The sequence below is a fragment of the Ailuropoda melanoleuca genome, chromosome 14 (assembly GCF_002007445.2).
Source record: "Ailuropoda melanoleuca isolate Jingjing chromosome 14, ASM200744v2, whole genome shotgun sequence".
Lineage (NCBI taxonomy): Eukaryota > Metazoa > Chordata > Mammalia > Carnivora > Ursidae > Ailuropoda > Ailuropoda melanoleuca.
The window spans coordinates 26311661-26323718 of record NC_048231.1 but is presented as its reverse complement, the minus strand read 5'-3'; positions in this window follow the sequence as shown (position 1 = coordinate 26323718).

Genomic DNA, 12058 nt, shown 5'->3' with positions numbered 1-12058 from the left:
CTTAACTGGTTTTGAACTGGTTCACATGAGCTGGGAGAAGAAACTGAAGAAAAAAAAAGAATATTGAGAAGATGTCCATCTTTTCTATTTCAGTAATGACACTAGCCTGGGATTTCAAAGATTATTTGTGTTGTCTAATGTATGAGTATTGAAAGAGGGAAACAGATAGGATTGCACTGAGAGATGCATTGCCCAGCTGTGAGGCATGCTCTGCTCTGGGGGACACCGCAGGGACAGGGCGGTGTGCTCAATAAATAATGACTAAGGGCGACGATGATGGAACAAATATTTGAGCACCTCTGAGGTGAGAGTCACACACAGAGGTAAATGTTTATTGATGCATAAAAAAAAAAAATCCAACCCAAAGAACAGATTTTAGCACCACAGAAAACTGAGTGGAGAGCTGGAGACTGACTATTATAGCCTCACAGAGAAGTCCTCACCTCTAACAGATGCCAAATAATGGATTTGCCTAATCTCTTTTTGAATTAGTTTCAGTTTCGTCCTTAAGAACATTCATGAAATATGTCATATAATGAGATAATGCAAAAATGTCCTAGAGAGAAATTTGAGCATGAGCAGGTCCAAATGATAAGAACAATTTGTCCTTTTAGATATGAAGGGTTTTCCATTGTCAACAGAGTCTAACTTCAGAGTCATGCTTAGAGAAACATAGATTTTCATGCCAATTGAAAGGTAAGTTTTAGCAAGTAATTTAATAGGTAATATTTTTTTTTTATTTGTTAAAATGTAGAACCCTAGCGACATCTTAAAAGGAGCCTTGCTTGAATATTTATAGCATTTTAAAAGAAGGAACTGTCTGCAGTTTTGTGATAATTATTTAGTGCCTCCTTAAGAGTAAGACCATCCCATTTCTCAAATGGGATGTCTGAGTATATAACGGGAGAGAAAGCCTGTTGATACTGAGACTTTGGCAGCAGTAGGGAAGTTAGGAGGGCGGGGGTTATTTATGCAGTCTGAGCAGGAGGTGGTATGAGGTCGAGTTGTACTTTCCTGACAACAGTTGGAGCTCAGGGCAGCCAAAAGTAGCTGGAACCGCAAATGGGCAAGAGGGACAAAATCTAAGAGTCTGATACATGGTCTAATTGTTTACCATTACATTTTATGTGATGCATTCCAGACTATAACCTACAGAATTACACAGTATAAATTGTTAGGCCATGTGTCATTGTAGTAGGAGAGGTATTTTGAGACAGGAGGATATTACCTGTTCTCTTTCAAGTAAGTATCTTTTTATTTAATATGATTGTCAACTTTAGGTAAAATTATTTTTTTTTCTCCTAAAATAGTATGAACTAATAAAACTCTATTTTATAAACTCTATAAATAAGTTATTTTAAAAAATGGGGCTCATTAGATAATCTCTTATTCTTTCTATTCCTTTTTTTCTTATAATTTGTCCATTTCCTTATAATTTATGAAGTGACTATAAGAAACAAAGAAAAATGTATTTTGAAAGGTAAAAGCATGAATGGCCACTAATTGGTACCTTTATATTTTAGTGCTCTGGCATATCAGATGACATCTTCTAACAGGGATTATTTATTTCCTCTGGATTTTAATTCCTTTTACTATGATTTGGCTATTTGTCACCCCACCAAGGGCATTGGAATTGAAGAATGAGGGTCATTTGAGTACCTGAAAATAAAACTTTAAAATATACTTTTTTTTTCTTCCAAGAGGAGTCAAGAAGTATGATGAGCCCTAAAATGTCCCATAGGGCATTTACCATGTTGGGAAGCCTTTGCAGTCTCAGGTTGCTTAGCTTCCCCCAGCAGTACTAGTAAATAGGGCCAATTCATCTAGGTAGAACGGACAGAAGCTCATACGGGAAACCAAATTATGCTTGCAAAGACCCACGTGGCATGCTTGCTACTAGAAAGAACCGACTAAATTGAATGTTATAAGGGCGGTAAAGCCGGGAGCTGTATTGTGACCTAACGAATGCCCTCAGTGGGTGTTGTGGATTGTGCTGGAAGATTCCAGAGATGAGGTTTTTTTGTTTTGTTTTGTTTCCTTAACTATGGACAACTTGGTATACAGAGCAGCACGCTACGGCAGCAGGGCGAGAAGTGTGATTGATAACATGGTGGCTGACAGCCTGGGATTTGGTGTCAGGCTGAGCTGGATTTGAATTCCAACTTCCCCTACCTTGCAGCTCTTCGTCTTAGACAGACTACTTAATTCTCATGAACCTCTATTACTGAATTATTATTTTTATCGTGTATGTACTTTGTAGAGTTGTAGAAAGAATGAATATGGTAATACATCTAATGTTCTTCATGGCCCCCAACAAATGGTTGTTAGCACAAAGTTGTTATGACCACAGCTTTATTTAGACACTTCAAAAGCAAACTCTGCAACTCACATCTTTAGCAGATTTCAAGCTGTTGATGCAGTACCCTCCTTCTTACAAAAATAAGAAAAAAAAGCAACACTGATGCAAAATAGGCAACGATCGGCTCACAACCTTGAAAGAGGCTTTTTATTTAACATTTCCCACTTGAACTGAGTATGTGTAAGTGATGAAAAAGCAAGTAAAACCATTCATGTCCTGTTTGGACAACAGAATTTACAATGATATCCCACGTCCCAGCTTCAACTCTCCTGAAAAAACACTCTCAAACATAGAACGGAGAGTCTGAAGGTTACAGAACATACACGTGAAATCAAGAAATTCAAAACTCTTCAAGGTCAAACTTTGTCCCACCCCCTGCTGTCAATCTGTTCATTCTTTGTCAATGAACCTCAGAATTTACTCTGGGTGAGATTTATATGAGAATATCAAATGACTATTTTGCAACCTGGCCCTCCCCTCCTCCCTCATCCTCCTCAAGCATATTCTGAAAACCACTTAATAGAAAACCACTCAAACCTGAACCTCTTCACCTGGATTCCAAAGGCTGTCCACTTTGTCAGCCTCTAGTTAATAGCAAAAGGCCTGATACCTAAGAGGCATTTGTTCCATAAATATTTTGTGCCCGACTAATCGTTTTTCTCTTGTTAATAGCCACTTGCTGTACTCCAACCACATCAAACTCCTCTGTGACACTAAACTTCCAAAATATGCTCATGAGTCCAGCCCATAGTGTACACTGCGAACTCTGCCTCCTCCTCTCTTCACTCCCCATCCCACATTGCCTCCCACACTCCTCAAGACTTGGTTTCGACATGATTTCCAGGGAGTGTTCTTTGATTCCTAGTCTACATTGTGTTCCTTCCATACATTGCATATAGAATCCCTGCCCCATTCCCACTATTGTATTTTATATCAATTACTGGTTTATCCTCTGACTTTCTGCTAAGCACCAAAATCCTTGCACGTAGGTAGGTAAACTACGTCAGTTTACTTTCTGTATTTTGATGCTTTACCATCTGGGCCTTGAGGGTACTGGTGGGACTGTCCCTCCAGGGCTTAGCCAATTTTTGAAGATAGTAAATAACCCGCCTGTCAGTGAGCCTTTTATATGCAAACTCACCCACCTGAGCCAGCACCCCAGCCACGTCCTCTATCAGTCCCTCATACCCAGAGCCACTATTCCACCGCCCCCCCTGCCCCGCCATCACCCCAGAGCCAGGTACCAGACAACCAGGGATAACTCTTGTGTCCCAGAGCCCACCGAAAGCTTTTTATAAACTAACCAATCCTAAATTTGCTTACCTTGCCACACCTATTCCAGTCCCTTCCCTCGAAAGCCACAATAAAGGCTCTTGGGCACATTTTCTTTCCACCTGCTCTGCCTTCCCAACTGACCCCAATGCCTCCCCCGGCAGCCTGCATGGCGCATTGGCCCCTTCTCTTGGAGTCTGTGAGTCTAACAGAGTATCTTTTCAAGGGCAATTGTCTCCTGATCTGTGGGTCTTTCCATACCTACATAATAATAAACCGTATTTTAATGTAATAGAGACTGAACCTCTTATTTATTTTGAATTTCCAGCCCCTACTCTGGTAGTCAATGCCACATAGGTATTTCATAGATATCTGAAATGTGAATCTTGGTGCTAATTTCGTACTATGTTATTGGAATCTATTTCCCTCTGCTTCATTTCTATTGGTTATTAAAGAACAACGCAGAGGATATCTTGTTTGACAGTAAAGTTTTTGCATTTTCTTCTAAACTATAGTTTTCCAACATTGTATTTCGCTTGTAATAAAACTTATTCCCTAGTTAAAAACTTATTTTCTAGTAAAAAACGTATTTTTCTACTTAGTTTGGTTGCTCTTAAGAGCTCCATCCTTTGACAAGTCATGTGGTTGTGAATAAAATGTATTTCATGCTGACACATCTTTAAATACTGTTCATTATGATTGTACCTAAATATAATTAAATATAATTTCAACTGTCTTGGGCTCTGACATAGTTATGGGTGATTTACATGTAAAAATATTTTAAGAGATGGAAAGAAGCAAGGACACTCTATTTTGGACTTTTGGGTTGGCAACACTCACATCTCTGCTGGTCACACCTGCCAAATGTTGGCTTCTCTTTTCTTCCAACTGTTTTTCTTCTTAAGAGTGACTTTGAGGCAGGAGACATCACTTCCCACTTCTGGATCCGAGAAGTGCTTGTGTTTGTGTATCAAGTAGTTTGTTTTTTCCTGAAACATCTCAGTGCTGTGTTTTGGCCAGCCTCGGTGTGTTTTCTTAAGGTAGTTGCAATATTTGTCAGACCTGCTCTCCCAGGTACCAAAGAGCAGGTCTCTCTGTTCTTGAGGAAGGTCAGCATGGGGGAGGAAGAGGATTTGGGTTGCTTTGGAAAGCAAAATGAAGCGCCTAAGATTATACTGTAGGCAAACCATGAACGTTACAGCTTGTACCCAACCAAATGGGCCTTACTTCTACAGGCCCAGACGTAGAGCAGAGGTAAGTGTTGGGTAAGGCAATTAGAAGTAAGGCTAAGACATTCACAGCAGAGCTGCTTTTCTCTTGCTTACTTTTGGAGCCCAAACGTTGACCTAATTTTCCCCAAAGTTAAAGATTAAACTTCAGTTACAGATTAGGATACTATTTTCTGAGTTCCTCAGAAGGATTCTTCTTGACCTTCTCCATTTTCAATATACCTCTCATTTTCCCATTCTTCTGGTTTCTTCTTGGACTCTTTCTGCTTGATACACGTCAACAAATATAAAGTAATTCCCTTAAATTGTTAGCTACTCCAAGTAAAGATGAAAAGTTTGGGGGCCAGAAGCAGTGACAAAAATGCAAGTCATAATTTTTATGTGTAATTTTGGAATAATGAATAAGACTCATTAGAATAAAAGCCTTCAAACCAATGAGGGTGTTTTGAGCCTTCCTACACAAGGGTTCTGGGAGGGGTATTGCATAGTTAATGTTCCTCTCTTTGGGCCTCAGGACACTATCTCTAGGTAATCTGCATCTGTTGGCTGAGGTAACTATATATAGTAAGATTAATTAACCTAGAACTTAACCAAAATGCTCAGCAGAGTCAATGTAGGTGCATTATGGCACTGTGTCCAACCAGTTCACCATGTGAAAAGAAAGCAGGAAAACTAGCCAAGAAAAAAATTCAAAATTGGGGAGAAAACATTTTGCTGAAGACACAGAGTGCCCTGAGATACTGAAATTTGGAGGTAGAGCTTCCTTTCTCTTTCTTTCTCTTTCTTTCTCTTTCTTTCTTTCTTTCTTTCTTTCTTTCTTTCTTTCTTTCTTTCTTCTTTCTTTCTCTTTCTTCTTTCTTTCTTTCTTTCTTTTCTTTCTTTCTTTCTTTCTTTCTTNTTTTCTTTCCTTTCCTTTCCTTTTTTTTTTTTTTTTTAAAGAGAGACTCTGTGAGCAAGGTGGGGAGGGGCAGAAGGAGAGGAAGAGGGAGAGAGAGACTCTTAAGCAGGCTCCATGCCCAAGCATGGAGCTTGATCTCATGACCTTGAGATCATGATCTGAGCCGAAATCTAGAGTAGGTTGCTTAACTGACTGAGCCACCCATGTGTCCCTGGAGGCAGAGATTTTTTTTTAACAAAGTGAGTCCAGCTTCAATCATGGGCCAATGTTGAGTTATTTGGGTCATTTGTCTCTCTCTTATTGAGTTACTTGTTGTTAGTGGTAGGAAAGGGAGAGAATTAAATCCATAAGATCAGATGTAAACTATACACCAGAAACTCGAAAACAACAAAATTTGAAAGATATGTGGTTAATGAGCTCTGCACCCAAGACAGGCTTGCTAATGTCTTGCTTTCTCCTCACCTGCTTCAGTGAGACTCACATTGTCTGGACTTTGCTCTGCTGGATGAAAAGTGTTTATTTTCAGGCCTGGCTTATGACAGAGATTGCTAAATGATAATAATATTCATTTTTCTCTTTTCTTTTCTTTTTTTTCCCCTTGCTGGTAACCTCAGTTTTCTTTAAAGGGACAGTGAGCCCAACTAAAAGAATACATTTCTCAGATTCTCTTTCAACAGTTTTGTCCATGTGACTAAGCCCTGGTCAGTGAGATCTAAGTGGAAGCCTCTTGGTCCTTCTTGGAAGGCCACTGGACCCAGGATACTCTTTTATGCTTTCTACCTTCCTTTTTCCTGCTGACTGGATTGCAGTTGTAATGGCTGGAGTCTTTGCAGCCATTGTGGACTATGAGGTAATCTGGATGACAGAAAGCATGGGTATAGAAGTGGAAAACTTTAAGATGCCTAAGCCCTTGATGGACTATGTGGCGCCAACAAAACAGCCTTGGACTTCTGCTCTCAGAATGCTCTGACATAAGAGACGAAAGCCTTACCAGTTTAAAGTGTTGTGAAAAAGGTCTCTATTGCTGTAAGCTGAAAGCAGTATCTAAATAATATGAACCCTGGCTTCTAACTTCTTTGTCTTTGTAGCCTAGTGGTGTACATTTACTTCAAAAACTTAAAGGCATAACTCCCTTCTTCTTGCTCTCATCCATTGCCTCTGCATTTCACATCCCAGATTTTTTTTTCCTGGAAATAGCCATGGTTTCTCCTAAAGTGCAGAGTTTCTTTTTTTTTTTCTCTCTTCAAATGTTTATTAAATTCTAGTTAGTTAACATATAGTGTACTATTGGTAAAGTACATAGTTTCTACAGTTAGAAAGATTACGGGATCAAATTTCTTACTAGTCATGTCATTGAAGATGATTTGGTGAACCTCTCCATGTCTCTTATCTGTAAAGTGTGGATAATAATAAGGAGGAACAAAAAGGAGGAAGCATGTAAAGCACTTGGAACACCTAGCACAGTCTCAATAAATTATAAAGTTTTTGGTAGGGTTAGTAACACTACAGAGAGAGACTTGAGGATTAGCCAGAAGAGTTTTATTTAATCCCACAGGGACTGACCTGCCCCAAACCTCTTCTCTGAAGTGATACAAACAGGATGTGTAGTTGATAACTTTTCTAGTGCTTGGCAATGCATGCCATGCCATCCTTAGAATCTTTGCTTTCTCCCCTGTATGGCAATATTTTCAAACGCTCTTCACACAACTTTCTTTAATCATGCTTAACACTCGAATTGAGCTGGCAATCTGAAAGGACAACAAAACAATACAAAAAACCCCAAACCAGAAAAACCCAAAACAATTTATTATTATTATTTATTTATTTATTTATTATTTTTTTATGTAAAATTCGATGATTCATTAGTTGCGTATAACACCCAAGCACCATGCAATACCTGCCCTCCTTACTACCCATCACCAGCCTATCCTGTTCCCCCACCCCCCTCCCCTCTGAGCCCTCAGTTTGTTTCTCAGAGTCCATAGTCTCTCATGCTTCATTCCCCCTTCTGATTACCCCCCTTTCTTTAACCTTTTCTTCTCCTACCGATCTTCCTAGTTCTTATGTTCCATAGATGAGAGAAACCATATGATAATCGTCTTTCTCTGCTTGAGAACAGTTTTTAAGACTAACCACAAGAAGCAATGAAAAGCACAGCCCTTCAAAGCACAAGCTTCGAATTCAGAGGGACCTGGGTTTGATTTTAAGTTTTTCTTTCACTAGCTGTGAAGGAATTAGGCCACATAAACGTTCCAGGTCCCAGTTCTTCCCCTACGCAGCATGGACCACTATAGTTGCGCTTGGAGAGTGGTGATGAAACTTGATTGAGCTAATGCTCGTAGAGCTCCAAGAGAGTACCTAGCACTTCAACACGCTCAGTGAATGAGCACTATTATTATTAGGAGTACTGGTGATAATAACGCCAATAAAGAAAATAAACCATCATGCTTCAGTGGAGCCCAATAGTTAAGTGATCCAGCTAAGATCATCCATGAAGCGGTGATTCATGGGTAGAAAAGTGTTAAGAAATGGAACAAATAGAATGTGAACATTTTCTTACAAACATACCTTTTGGAAAGTTAGAGAAGTAGAAATGCGAGCCGACTTAGAACCTAAGAATCATAAACATTTCTCCATTTTGTTTTTCCTATGTGTACCTTTTCAGATTGATTTATATAAGGTTAGAAGAGAAATGGTTTTGAAAAACTTTTAAAAGGCAACAAATAGAATTGATCGATAGACTTAGAGAGATCGAGGATGATTAAAAGGGTGTAGAAATGTAGTTGAAATGATATGAACCTGAATTATTGAGGAGAAAAGAGAACATTATGGTTTTGTTTGACTTATTAACATGAAATGAAGCTAGAGGAAAGGGCTCAGCTGTACCACCACAACCTCCCGCAGATCTAACAAAAATCTTCACTCTGTCAAAAAGGATGAATAAATCAAATCAATATAGGTGGTCTCAGGTGGCTTTGAAGTCAAAGAGCCAGCCCCCCCAAGAAAAGATACAGAAAGGACTTCTCAAAATCCCTCTAAAAACCTGCTGAAGATAACATTTAAATGAGTACATCCTAAGCATTATATCCAGAGAAATTTTCAGAAAGAAAGGCTTCTATTTGCAAAACTGCTGGGCACTTTGGATTTCCACGTCATACAGCAGCTTGGAGGAGGGAAGGATCTGGTGACGCTTGGAGAACAGGATCCCAGGTTGAACATCTGGGATGGTGGGAGTCTGAGAGAGGCTGGCCAGGGAGATATGGCCTCTGTTCAACCCATTCCAGGTCCTCGCACACTAGCAACAATGGCAGCTGAGACTGGCAAACATCTTGGCAGAGTTTGGTGGAGGGGTTTGGTTGGTTGGTTTGTTTTGTTTTTGTTTGGGCAAGAATGTTTCATTGGTAGCATTGTGTGCTTCTATTTGGAGACATCCGGAGTCTGGTTGTTTCTTCTTTTGTTATGTTAAGATTCCCTGATCCTCAGGGCCTAGATTCATTAGTCTACTAGGGTAGACAAAAGAGTAATATTCTTTGATTTTTCCTTTATTTATTAATTGGAACATTTCTATAGAGAGAAACTTCCTCTCATGAACTATGGAGTACACTGTGGTTCTTTTCAAATAGGATAGGCAAGATAAATGCTTGCTACTTTTACATTTGTTATTCTTCAAAATAGGGTTTTTTTAAGTTTTTTTTTTTCCTTATCATTATACCTTTGGCCCATTTTTCTCTTGGTTTACTGCCTTTTTCTTCTTGATTTTTAGGAACTTTTTATATATTAAGGTATCATCCCCTTTGATGTAAGTTGCAAATAATTTTTACTTATTTTTGTCACTTACCTTTCATCATGTGCTTGTAAAAATATAGTAAAAAAGTATCTATTTTTTTCTTTTATTTCTTCTGGAATTGGAGTCATAGTTAGGAAAACTTCCCTTTTCTCAGGGTAAAAAGAAATTCACTCACATTTTATTTTAGTGTTTTCATGGCTTTTTTTTTTTTCCTTCTTCTTTCTCATTTAAATCTCTGAGCCATTTGGAATTTATTTGGATATACTGCGTGAGGGTGTATCAAATTTTTGCCTATCTAAATAACTATGTTTCAAGCACATTTTTTTTAAAAGTCTATGTAATGGCACTTTATAAAGTCTCAGCAATATTTTGCTAATTACCTAAATGATGAACTGAATCATCCCTATATTTGCTGCTTCAAATTCTCCTTTTATCCTGCTTAAATTGAATTCATATAAATAAAAGATAAATTGGACAGATCAGTCGGAAGAGCGTCATCTTGAATCATTAAACAAGCTTTCTAAAAAAGATTTAAAAGAAATTTAAATGCAAGGAAACCTCTAACCACACTATCTTGTTTCTTTTTCATAGCATCTCTGTAATCGTTGTTCTTATTTGCTTCCCTTTACATATATGAAGAAGCTGAATCTCATTGAAACGTCCTCAATGTCACCCTGCCTTAGAGCTGGGCCATTTGAGCTGCAATACTGGTACCTTAACAGTTGCTGGGGCCGTGTTTATTTCTTCACCATTTTTTGGTCTAACATCAACAAGAAACATTGTTCTGAGGATTCTGTCCTAATTTTGGACATCATTATCATGAGAATATGAAGAAGGAATGGAAATAAGTTTAGCATTGGACGTTTTGAATAAGAAGGGCTTGTGGAACATCTATGCAAAGAAAACCCACTAGGGTCTAGCACAAAGCTTGTGGAATGTACTCTCGGCATGGCTTACTCCCCCGAATTGCCATCATGCTACATTTACAGTTTTAAATTTTGTCTTTAGATAATGAGCATTAGGTGAATAGTGGTATCTAAATGTCCGAATTATATGCTTCTGTAGTCCAGACTCCCATCAACTGGAAGAGGTTGCCAATGCTTATGGGAGAGGGGGAAGGAGGGAGTTACCTGTTAAGGGCAATAGTAACATTTTGGGTTTAAGTTACTTTTGAGATGATACTATAATTTGGTTGAATATACAACCAGTTTAAAGATCACATTTTTGGGATGCCTCGGTGGCTCAGTCGATTAAGCGTCTGCCTTCGGCTCAGGTCATGATCTCATGGTCCTGCGATGGAGTCCCATGTCGGGCTCCTTGCTCGGGGAAACTGCTTCTGCCTCTGTCTGCCACTCCCCCTGCTCATGTTCTCTCTCTCTCTGACATATAAATTAATAAAATATTTTTATTTTTTTTTTAAGATTTTATTTTTTATTATTTATTTGACAGAGATAGAGATAGAGACAGCCAGGGAGAGAGGGAACACAAGCAGGGGGAGTGGGAGAGGAAGAAGCAGGCTCACAGCAGAGGAGCCTGATGTGGGGCTCGATCCCATAACGCCGGGATCACGCCCTGAGCCGAAGGCAGGCGCTTAACCGCTGTTCCACCCAGGCGCCCCAAAATATTTTTAAAAATAAAGATAACATTCTCTAGTAAGCTTTCTTTAGACTTATATTTGTGTGCAGAATTTTCCATTCCTCATTCCATGAGCAGTGAGGAGGAACCCTTACTTTACATGCATTCCTTGGGCCCCTCTGATCTCTAGTGTCATGGACTTGTTCAGGCTTGATTTCTAGTTGTTCTGTACTTTGCCCACTCAGGTGCTATTGGTAAACTGTTATCATTTGGAGTATCCCATTGGCCACTGATGAAATCTTTGGCTCCCACTTTATTATTTTGCTTTGGGATGTTCCTAGATATTGCAGTCATAACTCCACATCTATTCAGGCTCCCAGTTCTCTTGGGATCTCTGTGGAGGCCTGGGGAGTGGCATCTTAGCTGCTTTCTCTGAACCACTGGGGAGTATCCAAGACTCTGGGAGGCTTCCCTTTGGGCCAGCCATGTGTTTGTCCTCTTCAACCAGTTCAATCTCTTACAAAACCATGTCGCAAACTTCCCAGAGATATAACTGGGAAACACCCTCATCATTTAGATTCCCTTTCAACTTAACTGAGGTTTTTAATCTTCCCGAAGATCCCCCACTTCCTCACCCACCACACACACACACATGGTCTTCCGACCACAACCAGTCTAGAGCAAGGCCCAAAGAGATGAGGGACTGTAGCCCAGAAAACCCCTTGCAACATCTTGAAATTATTATCTTTCCTCAAGCACCAGCAAGGTTTCTACTTTACATTTATGAACAGTGAGAACCATTGCTTTGCAGCTTTCTTCACTGGCTGGCTTTGTTCTGGGAGATATAGTCCTCCCCTTCGTCATGTTATAAGTTAAATATAACTAACTTATTACTAAACTCATGGTTTCATAATAGTGACACTAATGCCTGCATGAAA